At 34.8% G+C, this 27,662-nt stretch overlaps 1 long non-coding RNA gene across 1 annotated transcript in view; it reads right to left on the bottom strand.

Moving 5' to 3' along the window:
* The window catches only part of LOC138857723 (uncharacterized), a 127,884-nt gene that overhangs the window by 81,100 nt on the left and 19,122 nt on the right, over nt 1–27,662 (bottom strand). The window contains exon 2 of the long non-coding RNA XR_011396905.1: nt 14,683–15,341. This is a non-coding gene — a long non-coding RNA (uncharacterized lncRNA). The remainder of the gene's footprint in view (nt 1–14,682; nt 15,342–27,662) is intronic.

Here is a 27,662-nt window from a genome sequence, read left to right as displayed (position 1 = left end):
TAACGGTAATTAAGCATTAAACGCCTTTCAATATGTATAAATTTTAATTTATTTTTTGAAAAAAGACTTTTTGAATGTGTTACGATATTCTCCGTCCGATCACGGGAAGCTTTTTAACGCTTTCAAGAAAGCTTTCCTATATATTTACAAATGGTTAGTAGAGAATTAAGTAATTTAATCTGTAAGTTTTTAAGAAAATCAAGCTGATGCTTTTTAAACTGTGACATACTATATTATTTAATTTTTTTAACTTACGATATTACTTGGAAAGCTTTTTTGACGCTTTTAGAAAAGCTTTGGTAATACATAAGAAATCGGTCTTCTAAACGGTAAACTTTTAAGAAAACTAAGCTGATGTGAAATGAGCTTTTCAAGTCTCGTCAAGCTATTTTTAGCCTCGGTAAGCTTTTTCGACACTTGAAAAAAAAACAGTTCTGCTTGAATCGAAATAATTTATATTTGAAAATTCATCTAAAATAAAATAAACCATCGAATTTTTCATTTCAATATAATTTGAGGATAATCTGACATTACGTCTAAACAATTAAGAATCTCAGTGAAGTCATATTTAAGACCACCACAAGACTAACCATTCGTACTCAAGTGCACTAAAAGCTGTCAAAAGATCTTCACAACTGCGAAAATATCATCGATAAAGCGTCTATGACGACCGAGTTTTCGATCGAAAGACCACAAAGTCAAACAGCCCAAAAATTTTTTTTTTTTTTTTTATGAGAGCTTTTGAGCTTTGTGAGTACTTATAATAGTAATTTACATCATTTTTTATTTACAAAAGATATAATTACATTACAGCGCCATCTGTTGTATTAACTGGTTAATGAAGGTTTCGAAAAACTCTTTTTAAAGGCCATAATCAGTCCATTTCAGAAGAGTGCTCTGAGGTAGAAAGTAAGAATATTAGAAATTAGAAAAAATTTCAAATATTTCTTCAGCTTCTGATCAGTGTTATTAACCTTCATGTGTCTGTTGAAATATATTAGTTCAGATATCATTGAGAAAATCAATTCAAGAATTTGCGCACTTTACTGAACTAAACACAATACAAATCGCATCAATAATGGCAAATAATTATAAATGAGTATCAATTCAAATTAATTACATATTTAACGCATTTAACCTCTATTCGCACCGCAGACCCATACAGGCATACACATCCACACATGCAAATAATGTTTTTGTATTTATATATAAATATATCATTTATATACACTTAACAAGGTTGCATATTTCATTTTACACACACCGCAAAGCATTTGACCACCAATTTCGTGTTTAATCAGATTTCTGGCATTATTTTATGAATTTTAGTTTCGTGTTATTTGCTCAATTTAATATTGATTGCTGTGGTTAACCGAAACTATAATTTCTTGGAAATTGCCTGCTGTCGGCAACAACAAAAATCAAAGCAACAACAAGCAACACAGCAACAGGCACAACAACACTAGTAACATAGCAAGCATGCAGGCAAAAAAAAGCGAAGGCAAACATCAGTGCGCGCTGTCAACAACAGAGGCCACGCAATAGTTTTGGGAATTTATTATTGTTACCCGATTTGCACGAAACGAATTTGTCGGAAGGCTTTTGCTAAAACAAAAATCCAAAAACATTTTAGCTACGGAAAAAACTAAATGTAAACGTGGAGTTATAAATCGGTTTGTTGATGTATTTTCTTTCATTTGGTTTTGTTGTAAGAGGCAATTTTGCATTTTCCGTTTTATCGTCCAGCAAATACGCGTATATAACTAAATATTTACCGTTATTTTGAAATAGCAGTGAAACTCGTACGGCCCAAGGCATCGACAAATACCAATTTCGATGAGTAGCGTTAACTTTTTTATTTAAAGCGAAATGTTTAGATATTTATAGTATAATTTTAAATATTTATTTATTTAATTAAAAACTATCTCTATTATTAAACATGTTTTACAGTTTTTGAAAAATTTTTTTTAATTATTATGGCAACACCATACACAATTGTTTTGTTATCACAAGCTTTTTATAAGCGATATTTGGTTACGAAACTAATTTGTAAAATGTTTGCTATTGAGTTGCATTGATTTATTTCGACTCATGTTATTTAAGCATGTCTTCATAAGAAATAAGTAAAATTAACAATGATAAAGGCACTATATACTCAATTGCAAAAATTATGGCGTTCGCAAATAATTTGAAGAGGCGAGAAATAATAGAAGCTCTTACGGTACACAATCATAAAAGAGCCGCTTACTAATTAGTGACGGTGAAGTAGTCGAGCAACCATTACTTAACAGTGCCACAAGTAATCGGCTGTTAACAAAAATCGATAATTATAAAACAATAATATTATTAGCCATGGTTGAAAAACACAATAAACATAACAAACATGCGTTACATAGAATTCGTAAAAAACCGATTATAACAAAGCTTAACCAATATATTCATTAGTGATCAGCAGAATCGTTAAAAAAAATCGATAATCGAGAAAATCTGCATAGTCCGATTAAAAATTCAATAAAATCCACGCAGATCAAACTTTAAAGATTCGATTGCTGTAAAAATGTACACCCACGCTTTGTTACTTAATAATAAATCTCTCGAAAAGAAACTGATATGAGATAACATACCTGTAGAACAATGATATAAATAGTAGTAATCATTGCTCAAATATATTTACAGTTCTCGGCAGCTAGTCATAAATTAATGTACTCAGTCAGAAGTATTCGATTTAATTTCATTAAAACATAAAAAATATAATAAACAAATATTTTTAAGAATGCTAAATGTCAAAAAAATAACATATGGGTACAAAAATTGAAATCAACGCTAAGAACTCTTTATGAAGATTTATCAGATTGGGTGGAAGCATAAGTAGACATGTTCGATTCGCCACTTCTCTACTCACCATGTTTGCGCTCTGTTTTCTGGTCGAAAAATTTACATGAGAGAACAACAATATTAACTAGCTGAGTTCATTAAAACAAAGTGAATTAATACTTCACTAAAGTGGTATAACCAGTTATATGAATATTTTAAGCGATGCACTAAACCATATGTATTCGATTTTTATAAGTTGTTTTTTAGATTTTATATTTTCCAAGTTTGAAAGCGCAAAGCCAGCTTGCCTTTATCAAACTATTTGAGTTATACCAGCTTAAAATATTTATACCAGTTAAATTTTTTAGATTCTTTACTTTCCAAGTTTAACAATCCTAATCTTGTCTACCAGTTTATTTGAGTTATACTAGTATATTTTTTTTATAACAGAGTGAAGGCAGCTTCTCTTTGATTAAGACAGTCTATTTGAGTTATACCAGTTTATTAGATTTGTACCGGTTAAATTTTTGAGAATCTCTACTTTCTAATATTTCCAATCCATATATTTATACCAATTGTTTTTACATTCTCTACTTTTTAAGTTTAAAAAATCAAAGGCAGCTTCTTTTCGAATATAACAGTCTATTTAAGTTTTACCAGTTTATTCGTGTTATAGCAGTCTTTTGGATTTATACCAGTTATTTTTTACTATGGATTCTCTAATTTCACAGTTTGACTAATCGTTAGCAGCTTATCTTTCACCATATATACCAGCCTATTTGAGTTATACCAGTTCTTTTTTCGCTTAAGAAAAGAATACTTTTTGATGATGTTGTTTTAATACTTCAATTCCGAGTTAAATGAAGTTATTAGCCTTTATTTTTAAGCTATTCGGTTTGAAGTAGATAAAATGGATCTACACATATTGTATATAATAGGTAAGGATCAGAAAACGTACTTAGTAATAAAATTTTAATAAAATACTCATTTTACCCATAAACTCGCTACTTTGCATCACAAATATTTATAACCGACAGTTTCAGCTGAGCTTTACTGCATAAGCTTGATGGTCATAATTAAATTCAGCGATGCAAATGTATTTTCGCTTTTGTTTTTGTATTTCATTTTTGCTTTTGCTACTACATTCATTTATTTTTGTTAATTGCATTTACTTGTTATTTATTTTGTGCGTGTATATGAAAATATTTCTTGTATAACTTGCCTGTTATTTTCAGCAAGCGCCCACCCACTGCCAACGCCAGACTTCGTCACCAAAAAAAAAGAGCAACAACACAACATAAACAAACATATAAACAAGAATATTTTATTAATTCCTCAAAAAAAAAGTAGAAGCGAGCAGGAAAATGTAGCGCAAAATAGGCGCCTTCTGCAAAGGATCGGGCAGGTGAAGGGCGGAGCTGGTGCGAAGAGTTTGGTTTGCGGCGCAGTGTTAAGCGTCCGCGCTACGGCAATTTTCTTTAATTTCGCTTATAAAATTCTTATGAAATTCGTGTTTTGTTGTTAATAACGTGATTTCTGCGCAAAGCAAACACATAGGCGAAGCGAGGCGCGACAAGGTACAACACAGCACACCGACAAGCAATATTAAACACTCATACTCTGCCACACAATGTGGCAATTAAAGTCATAGTGGTAAGAAAATGAAGGGGCACACCGGAAGTCGGCCAATGCCTGTGGAGCGGATATGCTGAAGTGTGTAGGCGTGATTGTGTATACACCGTTATGTATATGCATATATGCAAATATATATATAAATAAATGGACCGTTAAGCAGTATACTTTCACTAACGCCCTCGCACTAACGCGCCCCTACTGCAACCCACATTTCTTAGTGGTTGCAATGTATTTTTGTAAAAGTGTTATTAAGGAAATATTTTGAGGCGTTGAAGTGTTGACAGCAGCAAGCAGTGCGTTTAAATGAAGGGCCGATAGTGCTAAAAAGCATGAAGCAGCACAACAAGAAGCAGCAAAAAATAAAATAAAGGCAACCGAAAGTGGGCGCAACGCAAACGGCAAACGAACTAGAGTAGTGACGAGTATGTCAAATGTGGGAGAAAAACGCAATAATTAAAGCCTTGGTCAGCGTGACAGTGATGTGTACAGTTGTGTGGCATATTGCTGCGGGCAGCGTGACGTAAATTTGGCAAGTCATGAAAGTCATCAAGTTTTGGGTTATTAAATTGCCCTGCCAGCAGCAAGCTCGACGCAACTATATATATAATAGACCGAAAAAATCGTTTTTAATTACAAGCAATGTTTTGTAATTGAAATTTAACCAAACCGCAAATATCTGTTTATATGCGTTATGTATGTTTGCATGTACCGTTATTGCGTTGCATATCAATTTTGTGGTATTTAGTAACCGAAAACCATTGGGCGCCTTAAAATATACTATTGTTTGATGAGCATTTTTTTAGTAATTAAAATTCTAAAGAGCGAAAAATATGCGTAGCTAACCGAGTTGATACTCTTCAGTGTTCGTGAACAATTGCAAGTATTGTTTTCTTTGAACAAATATTACATATTCATAAGGCTTTATTAAAATGTAAAATATTCATATTTCTTTTAGTGCAAGTGGGCACCAAAAATAAATGTATGCATACTTTTAGAAGGTTATTTTTTTCAATTTGATACTCTATGAGTACATATATTGTTCATTAAGGAGCACACCTAGTGTAATAAAAGGCGGTTTTACATATTTAAAAAAAACGCAATAAATTTTTTGATACAAAAATATTTAAATTAAATATTTTTCGAGTTACACGAGATCTCCGATGTCGCTAAAGCAAGCGCCTCTCGTGCTGTAATGATTCTGGTTTTCTCCGTCGATGAAAGCTTAGCAAAAAACATACTCGACTAGAGAAATGACCCGTACAATGACAAACGGTCGAAAAAAAATTAAGACGTTTTTGAAAAAATTTGAATTTTAGCCAAAATTTTGGTATTCTTTTTGCTACCAAAATTCGATGTGTGATCAGATTAATATATACAGAACATGCTGAAAACTATCAAGAGATCGGTTCATTTGTCTCCGAGTAATCACTGCAACAAATTCGAAAAATGGTGTAACGGGAAAAACATGTTTAAAGATGCGCTGATTGCTTACATCGACTATTTACGGCTACACTTTAAAAGACCGTAACTCAAAAACTCTTTGAAATATTTATATAAAATTTTAGTATGTTATTTTTAAAGATATAAGCTATCAATATATGCAAAAAGAAAAATTTTGATTTTTTTCAAAATTTCACACTAAATGTGCACCTTAAATTTTTATAAGAATTATATTTCACGAATTCCCTTTCCCATTTGATATTAGATGCATACGCTTAACGCTCATTTTGCCACGTAATTTTGCATAATTTTAGACGAATTTTGTTCGTTTTTCGTTTATCGGCATAACTCATTTGTAATTCTGAGAGGGTGGTGATGTAAAAACTATGATAAAGGCGTTACATACTTGTGGTGCAATTCTGCGCTAACATGGCTTCTGACGTATGCGCAAAAGTGTTATGATTATTTCTTAGGGGAGAAATTCTTTTTTTCGCGTTAAAAAATGTTGCTGTAACATTTATTTTATTTTGGTTTTCTATAAATTACCATAATTGATTTTAAGCCTTTATTTTAAAAATACAAGAAAGAAAGAAATATGTATTTTCATTTATCATTTGAACCAATTACAATAGTCCTGATCTAAAATATGCAAAACAAAACTTGGTAGCACTGCAGTCAACGGCTATACTATATTAATGAGGTATCCGCATGCACTCTTGCACGAATTCAACTCGATAACTTTGTTGTTGCTTTAACATGTAATTTTTTTGACGAGAGAGTAGAAGCGAGCAGAGAAATGACGAATCGAAGACAGCCGTTAATACCGGTTCACTCTAGTTAGTAGACTAGAAAGTCGGGGGAACCACAAGCTAATATGTTCAGAACTATAAATATTGTAAATCAGGTGGCTCTCGAAAAATTCTAATCTCAAATTCTGACAAACATTTCAATGAATCTATTTAACCTTCATTGCAATTCAGCTTTCATATCTGTCTAAATCGAGTTATTGAAGGAATCTGGGTAAAATTTTGCCATTTGAGGAATGTCTGAGTTAGTATGTTTTATTCAAATTAACCATACATCTTCACAAGTATTTTAATTATTCTTAATAAGATTTTATTTTGTGGCTAGAAAGTATGCACTAATTATTTTGTTTATATTTCGTTACAACGTTGACTACTTAAATTGCCGTTCAATCATACATAAAATTAAATTAAAATTTTTTTCTAGCAAAAATACATATGCTACTATGAAATGTATGTGCGGTATACAATCATTTAATTTACAATGATTTTCTTTCCCAATTAACATTCCAGCGGCAATAAAAATGAGAAAATTTCTTTTTATTTGCACGCCACTGAATACACAAAAATTTATTGCCACCTGCAATTAAAATGATTTTCATTATGCACGAGCAATTATAAAATTCATGCATACACATACTTGTACACATACATACATTTATAAATATATAAATACATACCGAGATTCTCAAATTTAATTCCCGCACTCATTTCGGCAGTCACGTAACTGCCTTTCTCTACCACTCCCCCCACCCAATGCCGGCTTTATTGCATCTATTGCCTTTCAGTCATAAATAAAATAGCATTAGCTCTCAAATAATACTGTTGTCGCATAAAAAAGACAAATTATGCCTTAATTCAGCGCCTAGTCGAAATTACGCAACTGCGTAGCATACTTTTAGGTCATTAGAAAGGCAAATAGGAAGGAAATTAAGTTAATTTTATTTAGCACACCTGTGTGTAGAGTTCATGGGATTATTTGGCTTTGTTTTCGGATATATATATACATTTTTTTTTTTGGAAAATTTTACTGACCTCTACGTATTTGCCGCCACACAAAATCTCCCTGAATTTAATTTAGAATATTTTGAAACGGCATTGTTTGTGAACTTAGATGTGAAGGGATGAATGGAAATGATACATGGCAAGAAAAAATAACTTTATTTAGATACATAGACCAATATTTAGATGTAGGTAGAAAGGTGTAAAGTCAGTTTCATGGCATGCAGTTGGCAACTAAGCCTAACTGAGAGCACAAAATTTTATGAAAAATCTAAACCAAGATCAATTCATATAGTAATATATAAAAGTAAATTAGTTCGGCTAACTGGACACTATCCAATAAGCTAAAAATTAAAGTTGTAAGGAGGAAGGGAGGTGGAAATATCAAAGAGCTTTCTTCTCCATTCACCAAACTTCACCAGACTGTCGTTGACATTTTTCGGTAGTCATGCCAACGGCGAGCCAGGCCAGCCGGGTATTTATGCATACCTAGGAGTTCCTGGCATCACAAAAAAACCAGCGTTCTTACCTGTTCAAGCCATCATCCATTCCATCAATTCATACTGAAATCATGGTAGACGGAACTGAGATGCACTTCTGTTCCAATTCTGGCGTTTATGGTAATATTCTTTAACATGTGTAATGTCATGCTTGTTACTCAGGCACTAAAAAAGCTTTCTGAGCAACCCTGCGCATATATATTTCTTTCCTTGGATCTCTTAAAGTAACAGTGTTCTATATTTCCCGCACAAAGCCCTTAAACTTTCACTATTGCTTCATCTCGGCGTATTCTAATTCGAGATCAACACTGTTTCATTAGAATAACATAAATTTTGCTTTTTTATACTAATTCACGAAAAACTTTCTTACATAAATTTCGGACGTTCTTGAAACTTACTTCCGGATTCTTGTCAGTTACATATTTTAGTTATTCAACAACGTTTTCCGGCAGTGTTGCCACACACAATGCGTACAATTTGTTACGTTTATTCAAATAAAGTGCAAAAAATGTTAATTTCCAAATATCTAGGCTAGTTGCAATGTACCGCCAGCCAGCCGTTCTTTTCGTGCCCCCGCTACATTTCCTGTCTGCGCCTTACAAATATTTAAATAAATTTGTAGAAGATAAATAAAAAAAAAATATGGTATATATATTAAGATATTTTTTCGACGCCTCACACCACAGATTTACGCGTAACGCGTACACAGCTGCGCATAAAATGGAGGAAACAAAGTGATAGCTATAAAGCTGTTGAATAGTGAGCACGCATTCATTTGGCAGCACGCACATTCGTCACTTCCGTTAAGCCGCGACGGCCATTTGTCCTCAACACAGTCAAAGCTGTTGGCCTCATCGTCACTGCTTTAGCCACAATTTCCGCCTTATAAAAATATATGCTAAATACACATTTCAGTTTCAATTTGGATTTTTCATTTCATTTATTTATTTTTTCCACTTTATTCACAAATTTCAGTAGCTTAATGCCACACCGCCGACCAGCTGGTGGGCGTGTGCGCGCAACAGTTTCACCTGTCGCCGATGCCATGTAGAAGTTTGCCGCGTACACTTTCTTTTACGCTTATGCTCATCCTACGCGCTTGCCACACGCCATCCTGCATCGCGTCGATACTAACGGTACTGCTATAATCTCATAATAACAAATTCCTTCCGTACAATTTCAAAAACTCGGCAGCGTGGAAGTGAAGAATGCTCATTTCGCATTGCCCCAGCAGCAAGCTGTGTCGCCCCTCAAGCGTACAAGCGCACAGACCTCACCTATGGCCATCGCTGTGCCTCACGTGTCAGCAGCTTGAGGCGTCAATGAGGTGCGTTTTGCTGTAAACAACCGACGCCATAGTGGATTATAAACTTTACCAGGAGGGGAATGGTGTGGCGGGTAGCGCAAAGGCGTAGAAAGCAGATAGGCTAGCGAAACCATTGCAACAGTCGGCTAATGTTGGCACTGTTACAATAATAATAACAACAACAAAAATTTGTGAATTTAAAAATGGTGGAGGGTAAAAGGCAAAAGGCGCTCATTTCAAAGGCGAAGCCGAAGCAGACACATATACAAACATACATACCTACGCACATGGTGTGCTCCGCTGCTTCACATGCTGGTCGGGGGCGTATGAGTAACCATTGTGTGCGCGCTTATGTTATCACAACGTTCAGTGTAGCTGTTGAAGCATATGTGTGGGTAAGTAGTGGGAAATACAGTAGATATCTACGCATCCGCAGTTGCTTTGCGCATGCATGTATGCATGAGCTGTTCAGTGTGGGTGTGCAGGTGGAGCGTACAGTGAAGCACTGTGACAATTTCATAACTCATATTGTAGAATACATTTAACATTAAGATAGCGAGAAAAAAAATCTTAGACGCAAACAAAATTTAACCAATTCGCTTAAATAAAGTAAGTTTCTGAACAGAGTTGGTAGAAAAAAAACCGAAAAAGTATTACTTTTATTTTAAAAATTTAGTCAATTTAAAAAAGTTAAACTTGAACATTTTTTAACTTTAAATCTTCTTTAAAAAAAATAGAGCGTTGGCAAATAAAATATTTTAGAAAACGGAAAATTATTATTTTTTTTTTAATATTTTTTATTTATGTCAGCTACATATAAGCTACAGTGTTTCGATGAGGGCTAGTCCCTCGCGTATATACAGACAGATTAGTAAATTTGCTACCAGAATTACTAAATAGAACATACACACGCTTAAAAGTGAACAAAAACTCTAACAATTGTATTGTTAATTTTCCTACATTTCGTCCCACTATGCGCACAACTAATTGGAATGTGTATGTGCTTGAGTTCTCTTTTTCAATTTATGTTCACAGCTTTAACGTTAAGCGAAGCACATCCGTATCCATCGTGTTTACCCAGAGTGCCAGCAATTCAAGCGCTTGTAAGGCATATACTAGTACAGGGCGACTGCACTGCGCCGCCCCAAACCAGCACTTTGGTGGCACACCTTCACGCAACCTTTTACGCCACGCTCTCATGGAAGTAAATTAAATTTTTATTTTTATTACGAAAGTATTTTATTTAACCTTACGACAAGTAGGCAATGAACACCATTTACCAACTCATATATATACAAACATATGCGTAAATGGTATCAGGCACATGTGTGTAGACTCTGTGTATGTGGAACAGCGCAATATTTCACTTAGGTGGAGTGCCACGCCGCTTTGCCTATAGGTAGATATATAACACTCAGTGTGCAGTACCTGTGCATCGCATTGATCTTCATTCGTGTGAGTACTTGCTACCGGGAGACCAATGCTGTGACTCCAACGCTGCTTTGCTAGTGGATGCGCGAAAGCGTAAGTGGTCATCACGGACGCCACAACCACCGCGACCAACAACAGTTATCCAACAGTTACCCAACAACTGCGACAATGAGCGCTACAGTCATATCTTTCGACTTGGCTCTCGAATCCACTTTTGCACGCATATTATATTTTCGTCTTGTAGTTGCTGTAACATCGAAGCGCAACGAGTACGTTGTTCGGTAGAAATTGCATTTTCTGTTTCCTTACGAGTAGTACCCAACGCTCATTCCGTGTAGTACTCGTCTATTTGTGCGCGCACTCAAATATGCTTATCAGGAATGGCGTATGTTTATTCCGAAATGAGTTTCCTTACTTGCTGGTCATTTTATAGTGGGTGTTTCTTTTAGAGGTATTCATTTATATTTTTCATGTTGCAGTCAAAATGTTGCAAGTGATGTTAGAATCTCTCACGATCATTAAGATGATCCATAAAATGTCCGTATGGTCATTAAAGCCAACTCGAAGTGCGTTCTCCCAGATTTTCATCGGTTTTATATATTTTACTGTCTCTCTAAAACTCTCTCTGACTCTCAGCGGCTCTCACTAGTTACGATCACCTCAGCGTAGAGAAATCTCCAGAGTTCGCACCGACTTTTACCGGCTCACTCTGCTTCTCATCCGCTCTCCGTTCTCTAAGGATCTCCCCGACTCTCAGTGGCTACCACCCGCACACCGCATTTCTCACCAGAGCTCTCACCGACCTTTACATGCTCTATTTGGCTCTGAGTTGCTCTGCCCTACATTGCCATACTCTTACCCGCTCTCCAAAGGTCCCACCGGTTCTCGCTAGATCTCGTTCATCATAATAAATATTTGCAAAATAACCAATACTCCAAGTTGATCTTATCCAAGAATAAAATATTTAACATAAACACCCTTTACATATAAATAATAAATTACATACGCGCCCGCATGTATGCTTCTCCACCACATCATGTAAATTTAAATTTCGCCAACGATTCAACTATTTATTATACGAATGCTCGACAGTGTAATTTTGCGTACACCGCCAATGAGCTTTTACGTAGTTTCTTGAAATGCTTATGGTGCGCTTTCTAATCTCATAAGCCGTTTGAAAATAACAATAAGCCAATTGAAATTATGAATTACCCTCCACACCCATTACGACGAAGACAAACGAAAAGAACAACAAAGTATAAATGTAAACCAACAAAATAGCAGAACGATACAATTTCCCGCCATATTTTCTCGCCGCACATTGTGTTTTTTATGTTGGTATGTTGGGAGGGAGCCAAATTGTTATCGGTGCGCTTTCTTATTGTTTAGCTTATGCTAACTTTTTAATAGCCCATAGGGAGTTATAAATTCAAATTTAAATTAAATTCTCAACCAAAAAAATAAATGTAACAAAAACAAAAATAGCATATTTATGTGGAAATATTGTATGTGGCAAAATGTGTATGTCTGTGCGCTTTTTAATAACTATTTAGATAACACTTGCACGTCGTAAATCTCATTTTACGAGTGGAGATAGTGTAATTAGATTAAGCGCACGTTTTAGGTTTGGCTAAAGTGACCTTTGCGGTGCATGATAAAATGTCTGAAATATTATATATTAATTTATATTTCATATATGAGCTTTAAAATCAGCATATAAAATTTGTTGTTGCTGAAAATTGTTGTAAATTGTGTCAAGCTTTATGTATGTGTGTGGCAACCAAAATTTGTGGCTTAACATAACTGTAATTAGTTGATGTTTATTACATTTAGATAGCAGTGCTTGTGGCGCTCTTAAATACATGTATATTTGAAGGCGTTAAGTATTAAGATTGACTTTTCCTCTTCTGCTTTTCCGGAATTGCCAATGGTTTATTTATGTACCTATATACAAAATATTTCATTAAAGCTGGAAATCGATTCAGTAATTAGCAAGGGTTTAAAATGCCTCTTTCCAAAGAGTTAATACAGTCAGTTATTTTTTTTTATTATAATATTATGATTATTATTATAATTTATTATAATCACTACTACTTGAAAGCCAAAAAGTTTTTGCATGCAAACTTATTCAAGGGCCCTAAATTACAATCATTTTATTGGTCTTCAATTTCAATCGAAGAAAATTCTAAATAGCTGGGTCTCTTAGCTGGCTGAATCAGGACACTGCACGCAGGCGTCATACAGCAAAGGCTGGCATATTTCTCCATTCATTAGCGTTTGGTGGACTGCCTTATATCCAACCTCAGAATGATGTGAATGGGAGAACTCAACAGCCATTGCTAATGAGGTTACTGGCGGTAGATATAAAACGCTAGGGGTAGAGCCCACCGAATCCAAAACTCAATATGGAAGCCAACGAAAAGAAGAAGCGGGCTAGGATGCCAGACCAAACGTCGGAGGTTTCGCCAGCGGACGCAGCTCTAATGCAACGGGCGCAGTCCATGAAGACTGGGACCAAGAAAGCGCAGTGAGTATAAACGCGGAACAAGAAGAACTTCTTCGCTCTCTTGAATAGCTGCCGAGGGTGCCAACTTTGGCAACAAGAGAGGGCAGGGGAAGAACCCAACCAAGAAAGAGCTGAAAGTAAAAGCGAGGTACAAGGCAGTGGTCGGATATAGCGAATCGCATTGTGGACATACGATTGCCGCTGAAAATAGGCAGCGGACCAAAATATCATGAAACTAAATCTGCTTCATTTTAAATATTTTTTCTTTCAAAGTCTTAAAGCGTTTAGACGCAACCCTGGTGATACAGCTTAAGACAGATAATAACTAAATTAATTACTTTTCAATATACAGTGGTTATTTTTCTCCCTTCTGTCTCAGCTTTTTCTTTTTACAGTCAAATTACTTAGTTTTCGGAAGGCCTACAAAACAATTACCAAAATTCAACATCAAAGGCAGGCAGCAGTATTAAGCAGAGAGCAGAAAGAGAAGGAGAATAGAATTACAGACGAAACTTGAAACCTAAGCCAACCACCAAGTAACTAATAAGTACAGATGTCTGCATTTTTTTATATAATTTATTTGTATTTGTATTTTTTTTTCATTATTTTTTTGCTAATTTTGTATTTCTTTGCTTATTCTTAAATTTTTTTTCTGTTGTGTTATAGACAGGCACCAAAACAAAACTGCAGCAGACATTAATTTGGTAGTCACAAAGTCTGATAAATATAGCAAAGCAAAGCATACACTAAATGAGTTAAGATACTTAGAAAATAAGACTGCATGATATGTGAAGAAAGCAGAGACGTGAAGGTGGGTGTTTGGATAAAAAAAAATAGCGACTAATCCGCTTGCCAGCATAGGACTTAGGTGAGCTGCGAGCTTGACAAGGCGAAGGCATACAAATTACAGCAAAGCTAAAGTAGAGAATGCCTGCAGACAGCACGAAGGCGACAACTGTAGGCAGTCAAACGCTATTAAAAGCACGAATCACAACAAATACAAAAAAAAAAGAAATCTGCCAGCAAATTGTAGGTTTGAGGGCAAAAGAAAATCATTTAAGGGCAGCCACCGCAATATGCCATTGTCTTCCGGCTAAATAGGTATATATATGTATATAGCTTCAAGTGGTTTTCGCTGTTAAATATGTGTGAGTGTGCGTGTTTATTTGTATGTTGTTGTTAAAGCGCGCAGTTAAGCCGCATTGGGCGCATGCATAAATTCTATTTAACCTACTTACTACTTACCTTGTGACAAGCGAGCAATTTCCGCTCACCAAATCGAAGGCGCGTCTGTCTATGCTATAAATTTATATAACGCAAAGTGTGTGTCTACCTCGCTATATGAGCGTGTGTGCGCTTACACACTCATCGTTATCCTGCGCTGAAGACACAAACACCTTCGCTGTAAGCGCCTATGCGACTGGCATTCGTCTTTAATGTGTTAATTCTCGTGAAATGACAGGCATGGATTTTGTTGCTACGAAGGGGATTAAGCGCAGAATGTCGTTTGCTTTTATTTTCCTTTTTTGTTTGATTTTGATTTTCCACACACTTTCTATGCAATTGCGTATTTTCATACACTTTTATTTTTGTAATTTTATTTAATTTAATTTTTTTATTTATAATTTTATTGCGTTTTATTTGTCATTCGCAATCGCACTCATGGATTCGTATATTTATATACCGTTATATATTGTCTTTTTTTTCGTTTATTATTTTTCACTTTGCATTCACACCTTATCCTCGCACTTTATTTTAGATTAAAAGCGATTGTTTTAACATTTAAAATTCATTTGATGTACGTTTAACGATTTTCCAGCCACACACAAGGCTATATCGTGGCGCACGGCGCTGGCGCATAGCCGTCTATAGCCGCTTACAATGATTTAAGCCACGTTAATACGCTGCAAAAATAACAAACGGAAAAGAGTGTGTGTAAAAAAAACGCAAAAAGGTAATGGTTTAAATATTTTTTATATAAAAGTAAAGTAAAGTGTTAATAGCATATACATACATGTACATATGGATATGTGTACGCAAATATGTATGTTAGGGTGAGCCAAAATAAACTAAAATTAAAATATTTTTCAAATAAAATAACACGTAAAAAAATTCGTTTTCTTGAAAAACATCATATTAGATGAACATGACTAAATCGACTCAGCTCGTAATGCTGATATATACTTTATAAGGTATACTACGTTTTCTTCTGGATGTTAAAAACTTCGTTGCAAACTTAATATACTTTGTTAAGGGTATAAAATATGTAAAAGATGAAACTAAAAAACCAAAAATTTGGCGATTTGAATTTTTTACATATATTTTGAGGTTATGTGAAAAAGTTGTAGAACTTTATATTTTCGCCTTTCTCTTGCCAACCTGATATCTCCCGTAAACTATTTTATCTTTAACTTTTGTTATTTTATCTTCCTTTTACAATGGGTTTCATCCTACTAAATACTTCTTTTACTTTGAAAAATTATCTAACAACTTTTGAACCATTTAGAACAGAATTTTTTAAATTGCAGATGCTTCTAGAGCATAAAATATTCCTAAAAAATTTTCAATTTTGTATATTTGAAAACTATGAAAAGTTTCAAAATTTCAAAGCTAAAAGTATCAAACAGTATTTCAAAGTAAAAGTCTCACCCTAATGTATGTGTACATAACTAAGCTGCGTTAAATCGCTCAAGTCGAGTTCACACATACTATGAACAATACAATGAAATGCGAAATAAATTAATATTGTGTTTATATGTACGAGTATGTAGATATGTAAGAAATACGCACAGTACACTTATAATAACTATTTATACGAGGGTGGATTGACATAGTGATATCAGACACTTCTTAACTAACTTGTGCGCTAAAATTGAGCGAGTTTCAAGCTAGTATTGCCACTCGACTGTCGAAGTGAATGCTAACCTATCTGAAATAGGCTGCACTTCTGAGTAATACATTTACAGCTACCTTAATGGTAGACGACTCGAAGCAAAGTGAGGTGGTAACACCAATTTAAGATAGTCAACAATTACATATGTTACAAAATTACTTAATATACTTTTAAAATACCAAAAGCATATTTTTTATCTATAGATGGCATTGTTAAGTTGTTTAGTTGGCAACCATTTTGAAAATTATATTTCCCTAAAAGTTACTAACTATTGTCTAAGCAAGTTTCAATTTAACCACATTTAATATATTACTTTAAAGAAGTTGGCTGCCATGTTAAAAATATATGTACCTAATATTATGAGTCTTTAAAATGCCTGATTTTTTGTTTTTACCATGGTTGGTAACTATATCCTTAAATTTATTTTACTATAAATGAAAATTTGTAGCAGTTGGCAACCATATTCAAAACCATATGGATCATTCCACGTCAAATCGACAAATAGTTGGACGCGACCCTCACCAATTCGAATGAGTTTTGGTGGAAAGTTTTGTCTTATCATAAAACAAAGTTCTGCCAAAGGAAAACATTTTTCCTAAGAGCTATGCAAAATTGGAAATTTCACTGTTTTTCCGATTTTATGCGTTTATTTAATTAATATTTCAGAAACTACTGTATATTAAATAAAGAACGCTGGTGCGTTTCCAGAGGACGCTTAGAGGTATGAGAAAACAATTTTTTTTTTTAATTTTGGAAATTTATCAAAATTCAAAAATTTTGAATTTTTCAAAATCGTCAAAAGTAAACATCGCGAGAAAATTTTGGCCTCAAAGTTTTTTATATTATACCTCTAACATATCGGAAGAGATTTCAAAGAATTCTTTTAAGGGGGTGTTCTTATTTGTTTCAAAGATATAAATTTTTGAATTTTGACAAAATAGTTTTTTTCTATTTTTTCAATCCATATTTGCTCTTTAATAAAGTATACTAAAATTATTTATATATTTACATAAATGATTTTATCGAAATAAAAAGTTCTCTTTAAATAATTCAACGAGATCAGTTTTGAAAAGTATAAGCAAATTGTAATAATATTGTATTATAATTCTATATAAAATTTTTTTTTTTCTAATTTAACACTGTTTTAAAACTCTCAATGAAATCCATCAAAATATACAAAATATACAAAAACAATTTTTAAAATTAAAAAACTATAAACCAACCTCATAAGCCCAATTTCACAAATAAAAATTCGCTTGTTAATTATTACTTCTATTCCAGTCTTAGGGGGCTAAGCGATTATGCAAAAGTGACGTTCGTTAACCCTCATTAAATTATTAACTCCTCAAAAAATATACATTTTTTCAACAACCCTCGCATTTGCTACCAACAAACACAAAGCTGCAATACACAAGTAACCGAGTCCATATAAATACAAGTACGAGTGCATGCACTCAGCTACATTTAAAACGACTATTCATACTTGTATTAAATTACCGTTCGCTTTTTGTTGCCCTTCCATCATTTTATTACATTTAATGCTTTAATTTACACAATGTCACTGCCTTTAACAGCTTACTGCTTATCCCTGTTTTGTTGTGAATTACTTTTGTTTTGTTGTAATTGTTGCTAGTTTAACATTTTACTCGTGCCCACACACGCACATATTTCTCATTCCAATTGACGTGCAATTGAAACTTCTAAAAACGAGCTGAAATAATACCGCAACAACGTGTGCAACTGTTGAAAGCTGGTAAAAGCATGCAAAAACAATAGCAAGTGATATTATGTGAAGAGCGTACACGGAAAATAATGTTAAAGTTTCAAATAAATCTTTGCTAACTGGAATGTACCGATTCAAGCTGTATAAAATATAAATATATAAAGTTTAAGGTACACACACTATAATAGCTAATTACGTGCGATTTCGCTTTCGAGGATACCATTCTGGTAATTTGGTTGGTATATACACCACTACACTCTGGAATGCCAATTTTCGAACACATCGCTGCTGAATCGCCACAAAATTTATCCATTTTTGAAGCGGATGGTTTCTGCTGATAAAAAGTGGTTCACTTACGACAACATCAAGCAAAAAGGGTCGTGAACGAATCGCGGTAAGCCGAGACAAATGGTAGTCTAGCCAGAATTGACAGTCTGGAAGGTATTGGATTGACAGAGAATCAACTACTAAAAACTCCTCCTCACGACCAAACTCCAAATTCGGAACTGTATTGTCAACAATTTGCCAGCTTTGGCTAATAGAAGAGGAATTCTGTTCCATCAGGACAAATCCAGGCCATACACATCGATAGTGACCCGTCAGAAGCCGCGCAAGCTTGATTGGTTGATTCTTATGCATCCAAGTTATAGTCCAGACCAGGCACCAAGTGATTACTACGTGTTTTTCTCTGTGGCGGATGATTTTGCTAGTGAAAAATTCGTTTCAAGAGAAGCTTGTGAAAATCGACTGTCTCAGTTTTTTGCCAAGAGTGACGAGGAACATGTTATCGAACAAATGGAGGAAGGTGCGATATAAATATAAGTGGTCTTAATTTGAGTTGAGTCTATGTGGTTATCTAGCAATAATAATACAGTTCTCAAACTTATATTCAGCACGATTCTCAAATCAAACGAAGAAAAAGTTTTTAGGTTGACTTTCAATTTGATTTTTTCTAACCTTTTGGAAGTAGATATATTATATGTCTAATTGGGAACACTTGGTTCTTTAAGTTCAGATTATTGCCATAAAAAATATGCATTTTCCTATAAAGAAGATACCAGATGTACAAGTAAGATAGGAAATGTTTCCTTACTGCTAAGACAAATAGTTTACTTATGTCATAAATTATATATATTGACAAAAAGTTCTCTGTCGTAAACTAAGACTTAAATGATCTAGTTAAAGGCAAAATTTTTTAATTTCTATTTTTTACCACAACTCCTTTTATCAACCAAAATTTCTGGCACTGCACGAAGCAACTCAGCAAATACTTCAGTGTATATGTACGAGTATATAAAACTAATTACATACATTTGTATATGTATGTTAAGCACAACGATATTGTATTAAATGAAAGAGCAAAGTTTCAATTACAAAGCCTTGTAAATTTTTTTAGTGCCACCAGAGAAGTAAGCCAACTTAGCGAACAATCAACGCGAAAAAGTCAAGCAGCAGCCAAACAGTTAATCACACAACTATCTGGCTGCATACCGACGCACAAACAAACATGCAGACATGCTTAGGGGGGAAAAAATCTGCGAGCGAGTTGGCGCTTCTATATATGCATGGAAAGCGAGAGTAAGTCAACACGGCAACGCTGGCTGACACAAAACGCAATAATTTCAGCAACTACTAATTACAACTGTTATAGAAGCATCAAATGGCAAGCAGTGCGTCGAGCCACTTGCACGCACACTCACGCAATCACTCACCAACACACACTCATGCACTCACTCACCGACTCACCAACTCACAGCAGCTTGACAGCTAAACGTCAGCGCACCAACACTTGCCTTAATCGTTCGTAATATGCTTTGCTTACTAAAAATGTTGTTAGTATTGTTTTTAGTTTTTGCACTTGTTTTGTCGTTGTTTTTATTGTTACTGCTGCTGTTGACGTATTGTCATTTGATATCCTGTTAACGACAAAATGCATTAAAGAAGCGGGCAAATGAAAGAGCAACAGCCACATTCAGCTCACCACGAACGAAACGGAGTCACAAATGTAATTGTAGAAGTAGACGAAGAGAAAGCCGTGTTTTATGTGAGCGATTTTCAAGTGAGACAGCATGAAGTTGTTGACAATTGGTGTAGCGTCTAGCAACAACAACAAAACTAAAGTATATTTACTTCGGCTGCAACGGAGCTATAATACCCTTCACAAGTGCAATAATAGAATATAAAAATCGATCAGTTTATATGACAGCTATATACTATAGTGGTCCGATCTGAACAATTTCTTCAAAGATTGTAGCTTGGCTTAGGAAAATAATTTATGCCAAACTTTGTGAAAATATCTCGTCAAATAAAAAAGTTTTCCTTACAAGGACGTGATTTTGATCGATTAGTTTGTATGACAGCTATATGCTATAGTTGTTCGATCCAAACAATCTGTTTGGAGATTGTAGCCCTAATTTTGTTATTAAACTGTGACAAATTTTGTGAAGATATCTGGTCAAATAAAAAAGTTTTCCTTACAAGGACGTGATTTTGATCGATCAGTTTATATGACAGCTATATGCTATAGTGCTCCGATACCGGCAATTCTGACAAATTAGCAGTTTTTTTGCGTAGAAAAGTACGTTTGCAAAATTTTTGATCAATATGTCATAAACTGGAGGACTCATTCGTATAAGGAATATTTACAGTCAGACTGACGCCTGTTCAGGGTATAAAAAGACAGTAGGAGTATTGGCAACAACGGCAGCCGCTTACACAGCCTAACCCGTTGCCAGCGACAATGCTAATGGCAAGGTAATAGCATGAAAATTGGCAAATAGCAGCAGCAGCAGCTACAACAACAACAACAGTAGTAAGGCAAAAGATAAATATTGCTAAAGCCATTTCACTAGCGTTGCTATAAACCAAATTGCCAACTTTCTCAAATTTGCTGCCGCTTTTGTTGTTACTGTTGTACATATTGTTGTTGTTGTGACTAGGATTGCTCAAGTCACACTGCGCACTCACCTTACACTACTTGCGGGAAATATGCTGCTTCGTCTCGTAGACCACCTGCTGTCTGCTCTAAATAATTGCTACCGAAGACCCGAGCAGCCAAACGAGGTACACTAAGTAGCTGCAGTTTGAGTAAAGATCTTTTACAATTGCCAGCTTAGCGCAATGATTTCAACTGTTCGTATGTAGTTTTACAATTTAAATGACTTTTGTAGACGCTGCTTTTATTTGCTTCTTGAAACTCATGTGGGTTTGTGTGTGTGTTTATTATATGATTTATTAGAGCATCATTTGGAGAGGTTTCGAATGTGAATGTAAGCGGTAGGCTTAGTTGTGCTTACGACGAAAGGGGGGGAGAAGAAGTGCGACAAGGTTTTAATTTAAAAACTCTTTTACTTTTTAGACTGAAGACCTTGCCGCTGGGAGGTTGTCTGAATTCCAAAGGCTTATATTGAGCTTTTTGAAAAGCTCAGCAGGCAAGCGCTTTTTATACAAATGTATTGCTAAGAAAGAACTTTTGATACTTTTAGTTTAGAATTCCGTTGAGTATATTCTCAGTACCAGTTTCGAATTAACACAATAGGTATTACCCAAAGGATACTATGGAAATTTTGAAAAAGCTCAGCAGACAAAAATTTTTTATACAGAAAAGCTCTAAAAAAGCTTGATAGTTTTAGTTTGACATTCCATTACGATAGTTTTTTGTGGCGTGTTTATGTTAAACTTATAGCAACAATAAGAAAAAGCAGCTTATTCAGACAGATAAAGATTAAATTAGATTAAGTCTAACCATTATTGTAGAGAATATGTTAATTTTTCTTGTGATCCGTTGGCATTCAGCAAGCATGAAATCAATTTCGATCTTTATTTTTACAGTTCTACCGAATAACTTTCGAGGTACTTGGGAGATTATTATATTTCACTTCCTTCCTTACTTTTTAGTACTCCACACATTACTTTATTGAACAACTATAACCCAACGCCAACTTTAGTTCTTAAGGGCATAGATATTTGATTCTACCGGAAAGATCTTGCTAGGCGAGACTAGGAAAATATTCTCTAATTAATTTTAACTGAAAAACTGGGAACAAGTTATTGTAGTTTGTCTGCGAGTATGTAGCAGTTATTAGAGTCCTTCCTATATTTTATGGATTTTCGTTTGTAGTATTACGATATGGCTTACAGAGTAGAATAGGATTTACCTAAAAGAGAGAGAACCAACGAAACAATTGATCTTGAACACACCTCATGAGTTATTACTTTTTATACCCAGGGTTTACTAAAGCCACGATTTTTGTAACCGCCAGAAAAAAGTGTCAGAAATCCTATACAGTAAATATGTGTACAAATGATGCGTGACGATCTGAGTTGAATTAGCCATGTCCGTCTTTCCGTGTGTATATACGTGAACTAGTACCTAAATTTTTAATATATTGATGTGAAATTTTGCACACTTCCTTTTCTCCCCAAAACGCAGCACATTTGCCGGAATCGCCGATATCGGATCGCTATAGGCCATAGCGGCTATACAAACTGATGGATCAGAAATAGAAACATCTTTTTATACCCTTTAATGCTATAGGAAATGATTCTGTGAAGAGACTTTAGCTTCGGTGCAGTTGAAGCTAACAATATTTCCTATTCTCACTGAATTAATGAAAATTGGCAGCGTAAATAAATGTATGTTAGGTAAAGATTGTTGATTTCCTGGTGTTTTACAAAATATACTAACATACCTTTAAAGACAACAAAAAGATTAAGACTCTTATTAAAAAAGTCTATTTGTTTAACGTTCAAACCTGCAACAAACCTACTATTTACCTGCTAAACTCTTTTTAAACTATTTTTTCTGAGCACATGCGCCAAAAATAATCAACTCTCGTATACAAAGTATCAATTGCTCTAATTGCGGCTAAAGTGAATTTTATTAGCCATCTTCCTTTGAACTTTGCACTTAAGTAAAAAATTTCACCAAAAATACAAGAGCAACTCTGCGAAGAATGCACTTTTCGCAACAATCGAGCGCTACACGACAGCGCAATGCCACCGAATTTAAGCCAATTCTGATAGCTTTTACCGCACAATTACCTTTTAATTGATTTCCTTTGAGCAGCGCACATTTGAAGAGAATTGCTGATGGCTACCAACACTGCCGCAAAAGCGCTCATATACGGGGTTACCGACAAGATACACATAGCAAACCGCATTGCCACTGCTGCGTCGTCGTCGTCGCCGTCGCCGATGTTTCACTTGGAAGCGACAAAACTTAATTAAAAGAAGCCGTGCATGGAAACGAACATGAATGGCGGATAACGGTGGATAGTAAGCGTGCAAGCGCCACCGAAAGCACTCAGCGAATAAGTAAACAAAACAAAGAAGCAAAAAGCAGAAAACTTGCAAATATAATAACAACAAAAACGGAGTCTAAACCGAAAATGTGAAATTTAAAAGCTGCAGTTAAATTTGTTACACTTGTTTCCAGCAACCGCAACAACAAGCAAAACAGAAGTTACGTGCAACATGCATAGCGCAAAACAAAAACAATTACAACTACAATAATAACAATAACAATTGCAAAAACAGCATCAGCAACACAAACCGCCACAATCACCGCAAAACAGCAAGAAAAGTCAGTTGCAAGTGGAGTTTCAGAGTTTAGAAGAGAATCGATGAAACGTGCGCCCCAGCCAAGCTAAGTTGATGGCAAGCCAACGGAACGCGCTGCAATTGCGTTCTCCCGGTAATACCGTTTGTACACACCAAGGTATACCTATTCGTATTTGCATAGTTAATGGTTGCCGGCGATTACGCTAAAGCAAAGCACACTTCAAAGCCAACCAAAGCAAAAGAACTAAAGAAAAATTGTGTTGCAAAGAGCCAACACAATCAGCAACAACAACAACAAGCAAATATACAATTGCATACAAAATATTCATCTCTACACATACATACAAACATATAAATTTTATTTGTACGTGTATAAAAGCAAAGTAAGCAACAACTTTTAGCCACAACTAAGCATTGCTGGCTGTGTTCACTGTATTTTAACTAAGCTTCAAAGTACATAAAAGGCGAATTGTATTCATCGGAAATCTGCGTGGCAAACAGTGATTGCTGACATGCATTTGCAATGCGAAAAATAATTTGGCATTAATTAATTTTGATACTAAATTTTTATCTAAACACTGCATCAATGAAACGTTCTGAAGCTCACAGTCCAAGTAAGTGAAGTATACGACCTTCACTCGTTTGTACTTGCTACTACTCTCTGAAGCATAGAGCTTCTACAAGGTTGCGTCAACTCACACGATACAGAGCTGAACCGTTTCAACTTTTTTTGGCATCGGCCTATTCGCGCCGAGACCAGAACCTTTAACGTCCGAGCGTTTAAGGCTCCACACAGAGTATGAAGTATCTTCACATATTTCTCTATAGCAATTTCACTTAATCTTCAGTAGTGTTTAACAGAAATTCTTAAAAGAACTTCTTAGACGCTGTTTATAAAAATAGTTTCAACTAGTTTCAATAACATATTCAATTTGTATTCACAGTAAACCCGAGCGATCCGCAACAAGCTGCTTTGCAACTTCCAGTAGTTCGAACCAGTTCCGCATGCATTAATATTTTCCTCAAATTTTCTTAGATGCAATCAATTACAGTAAAGTGAAGTTCTTTTCAGTTTTCAAACAAACTTTTCCACTGTACCCCTTCAACACAAAACGCACGCCACACCGGGGCTGCCACCCACCATTTACTACTGCGTTTAACGATACTAACTCATCCTTTTAAAAGTTAAGTAGCGATTGCAAGCGCCCCTTTAAAGTTACAACAATCTTCTTGTGCCTTTCGTTCGCTCGGCGCGTTGCAGCACGCGCACACATTGATGGTGTGCGAGTATGCGCGCTAAAATGACGTGCAAAGAAGAAAGACGCAATAAAAGAGATGAAGGCATATAAAATATGCAAGCAAATTGAAACAACAACACCGACGCGCTACCACGCTCAATACAAATTCCACGGCTATGCGTTGCAAGGTTGGTCATTGCAGACAAACATACATACAAGTATATTACGGGTATATATTTATTAATAAATAAGAACAAACGTTTATTTCGGCTGCACCGAAGCTATAATATCATTTAAGGTGGTATTTTGTATAACATAAAAGGGTATAAAAAGATATTTACCTTGACTTGCTCGATCAGTTTGTATGGCAGCTATATCGTATAGTGTAGTAGTATATAGTCCGATTTGAACAATTCGTTCGGAACTTGCAGCATTGCTTTCAGTAATAATCTGTGTAAAACTTCGTGAAGATATCTTGTCAAATAAAAAGGTTTTTCATAGAAGGACTATAATTTGCTCGATCAGTTTGTATGGCAGCTATATCCTATAGTGATCCGCTATAGGCGATTTTGACAAATTAGCAGCCTTTTTGGGAGAAAAGGACGTGTGCAAAATTTCAGATTGATATCTCAAAAGCTGAGTGATTAAATCGCGCAGTTACAAACAGCCAAACAGAAAGATGACACAGCACCACATACATATATTGTATATTTTTTCTGCTCGGTGTTAAAAATCTCGTCGCGAACCCTGTTCAGGGCATAAGAAAAAGCACACACGTTTGCAACATTTGAAGAAGCGTGAATGGCGCAGGGGCTCAGCGCTGCAGGATTAACCCTTACACTTTACTTTGGTCAATGTTGGTAATTGAATATTTTAGCTTAAAAATCGTAATCGTGTTTAGCTGGCAGTACAGCAACAGCACACAGTTAAGTATTTAGTTGACTTCGGCAAGAAAATATTGTCAACTTTTTTGTGGCAAAACAATGTTCGTGCAAAACCGAGTCAGATAACAGTGTTTGCACAGTTAAACAGCGAAGCTAAATAAAATATAATAATAAAAAAACCGTATGGCGTACTGTTATGCTCAACTTTTTTTATTTATTCTTTTTTTGTTGTTGTTTTTTCGTTTTTGGTTTGTTTAAATATTCATTCATTTGCCAATTGGAAATTGCACTCAACGCATTACCCAACAACCAACCAACAGAATTGCATTTAATTATCAGTTTCATTTTACGCTACAATTAACAAACGCATACTTACAAGCGTATGTACAAATACTCGCTTATAAAAATATGTTGTTATAGGTATAATATATAATTTCATGTGATGCACATTTGTATGTACATATGTGTGTGTGACGGCCAGTGGAGGTCTGCGCAGCATATTGCATTTAAAGTCCTTAATACTGCATATGTATGATTGTATGTATGGCACAGATATATATACATACATATGTGTGCATTACGTATTATAAGCATTTCATTGGTATTAATACCTTTGCGTAGCATAATTTTTAATTAACTTTTTTTGCACAATTTCCGTTCATCACTCGCTGTAGCAGACAATATAAGTCAGTTGATATATAAGTTAAAGTGAATCCTTTTCAATTAATGGTAAATTGTTATATTTTTCACTTACGCAATATAGTAGTCAACACATAAACATAACTACATACATATGTATATATGTTTTACATGCATACATACATACATAAAGTTATTAAGGCATTTCTAATCGATCAAGGCTGTCAATTTCGAGCGCAAACGAATTAATACTTTTGGCCGCCTTTAACGATAATGGATTGATAATTACACGATATAAGAAAATGAGTTAAGTTACACGACACAAGGGGAATATGTAGCTGTCAGGATCTTTCGTTACACAGTATAGGTAAGCGGTTTCAAATTTATCTAAGTCATTTAAATAAATAAATAATATAAAATAGTTTCAGTAATTGGAAACAAGAAAGTAATCCATAAAAATAAGAATTAAAAGAAATACATTAAGGGTTTATTTTTGTAGAAGCATTTTATTTAATAAATGAAGATTAAGTGAAATTGCTATAGAAAAATATGTGAAGATTAAACGCTCGGACGTTAAAGGTTCTGGTCTCGGCTGAATGAAAATCGAAAGAAAAATGAAATATAGTTTCTATATTGGCGTTTATTTCTCTGCTAGATATTTGGTTTAGTTCGGTTGCACCGAAGCTATCATACCCTTCACAAAAACATTGAATACCTTACAAAAACTTGATTCCGAAAGTTCATTTTATGTGGCAGCTATATACTATAGTGATCAGATCTGAACAAGTTCTTCGGAAATTATTATTATTGCTTGAAATAATAATCCATACTAAATTTCCTGCAAGCACTTGCTTTCGATCGTTTCCGTTCGCTTCTCTGGGAGAAAAGAGCATGCGCAAAATTTTAGAGAGATATCTCAAAAACTGAGACACTAGTTCACATATATAGAGACAGACGAACATACCTGACGGTACATTTACAGAATTTAATGTACTTTAGCAATCGGCGAACTTTTCGGATTGCCTTTAACCTGTAGTCGATCTATAGGAGGACCTCTGAAAAATGGTATCTGGCGGTTAGAAAAAATGTTCCGCTTAATTTAATCTCAAATTCAAAAACTCCCCAAAAAAATTTATTACAATCGATAAATATAGGTAATAATTGAAGAATCAGTCGAAGTTTTAATTTTTGGCAGCTTCCTTAAAAAAAGTACTTTTTCGTGAAAAAATTTACAGTTTGAGGTGGCTTAAAAATCGATGATTACCTGACGTTATATCTAAGATCTC

The sequence above is a fragment of the Bactrocera oleae genome, chromosome 6 (genome assembly GCF_042242935.1).
Source record: "Bactrocera oleae isolate idBacOlea1 chromosome 6, idBacOlea1, whole genome shotgun sequence".
NCBI lineage: Eukaryota > Metazoa > Arthropoda > Insecta > Diptera > Tephritidae > Bactrocera > Bactrocera oleae.
Note: the sequence above shows the minus strand (reverse complement) of the source record. Positions and strands in the feature narration are given on the sequence as shown.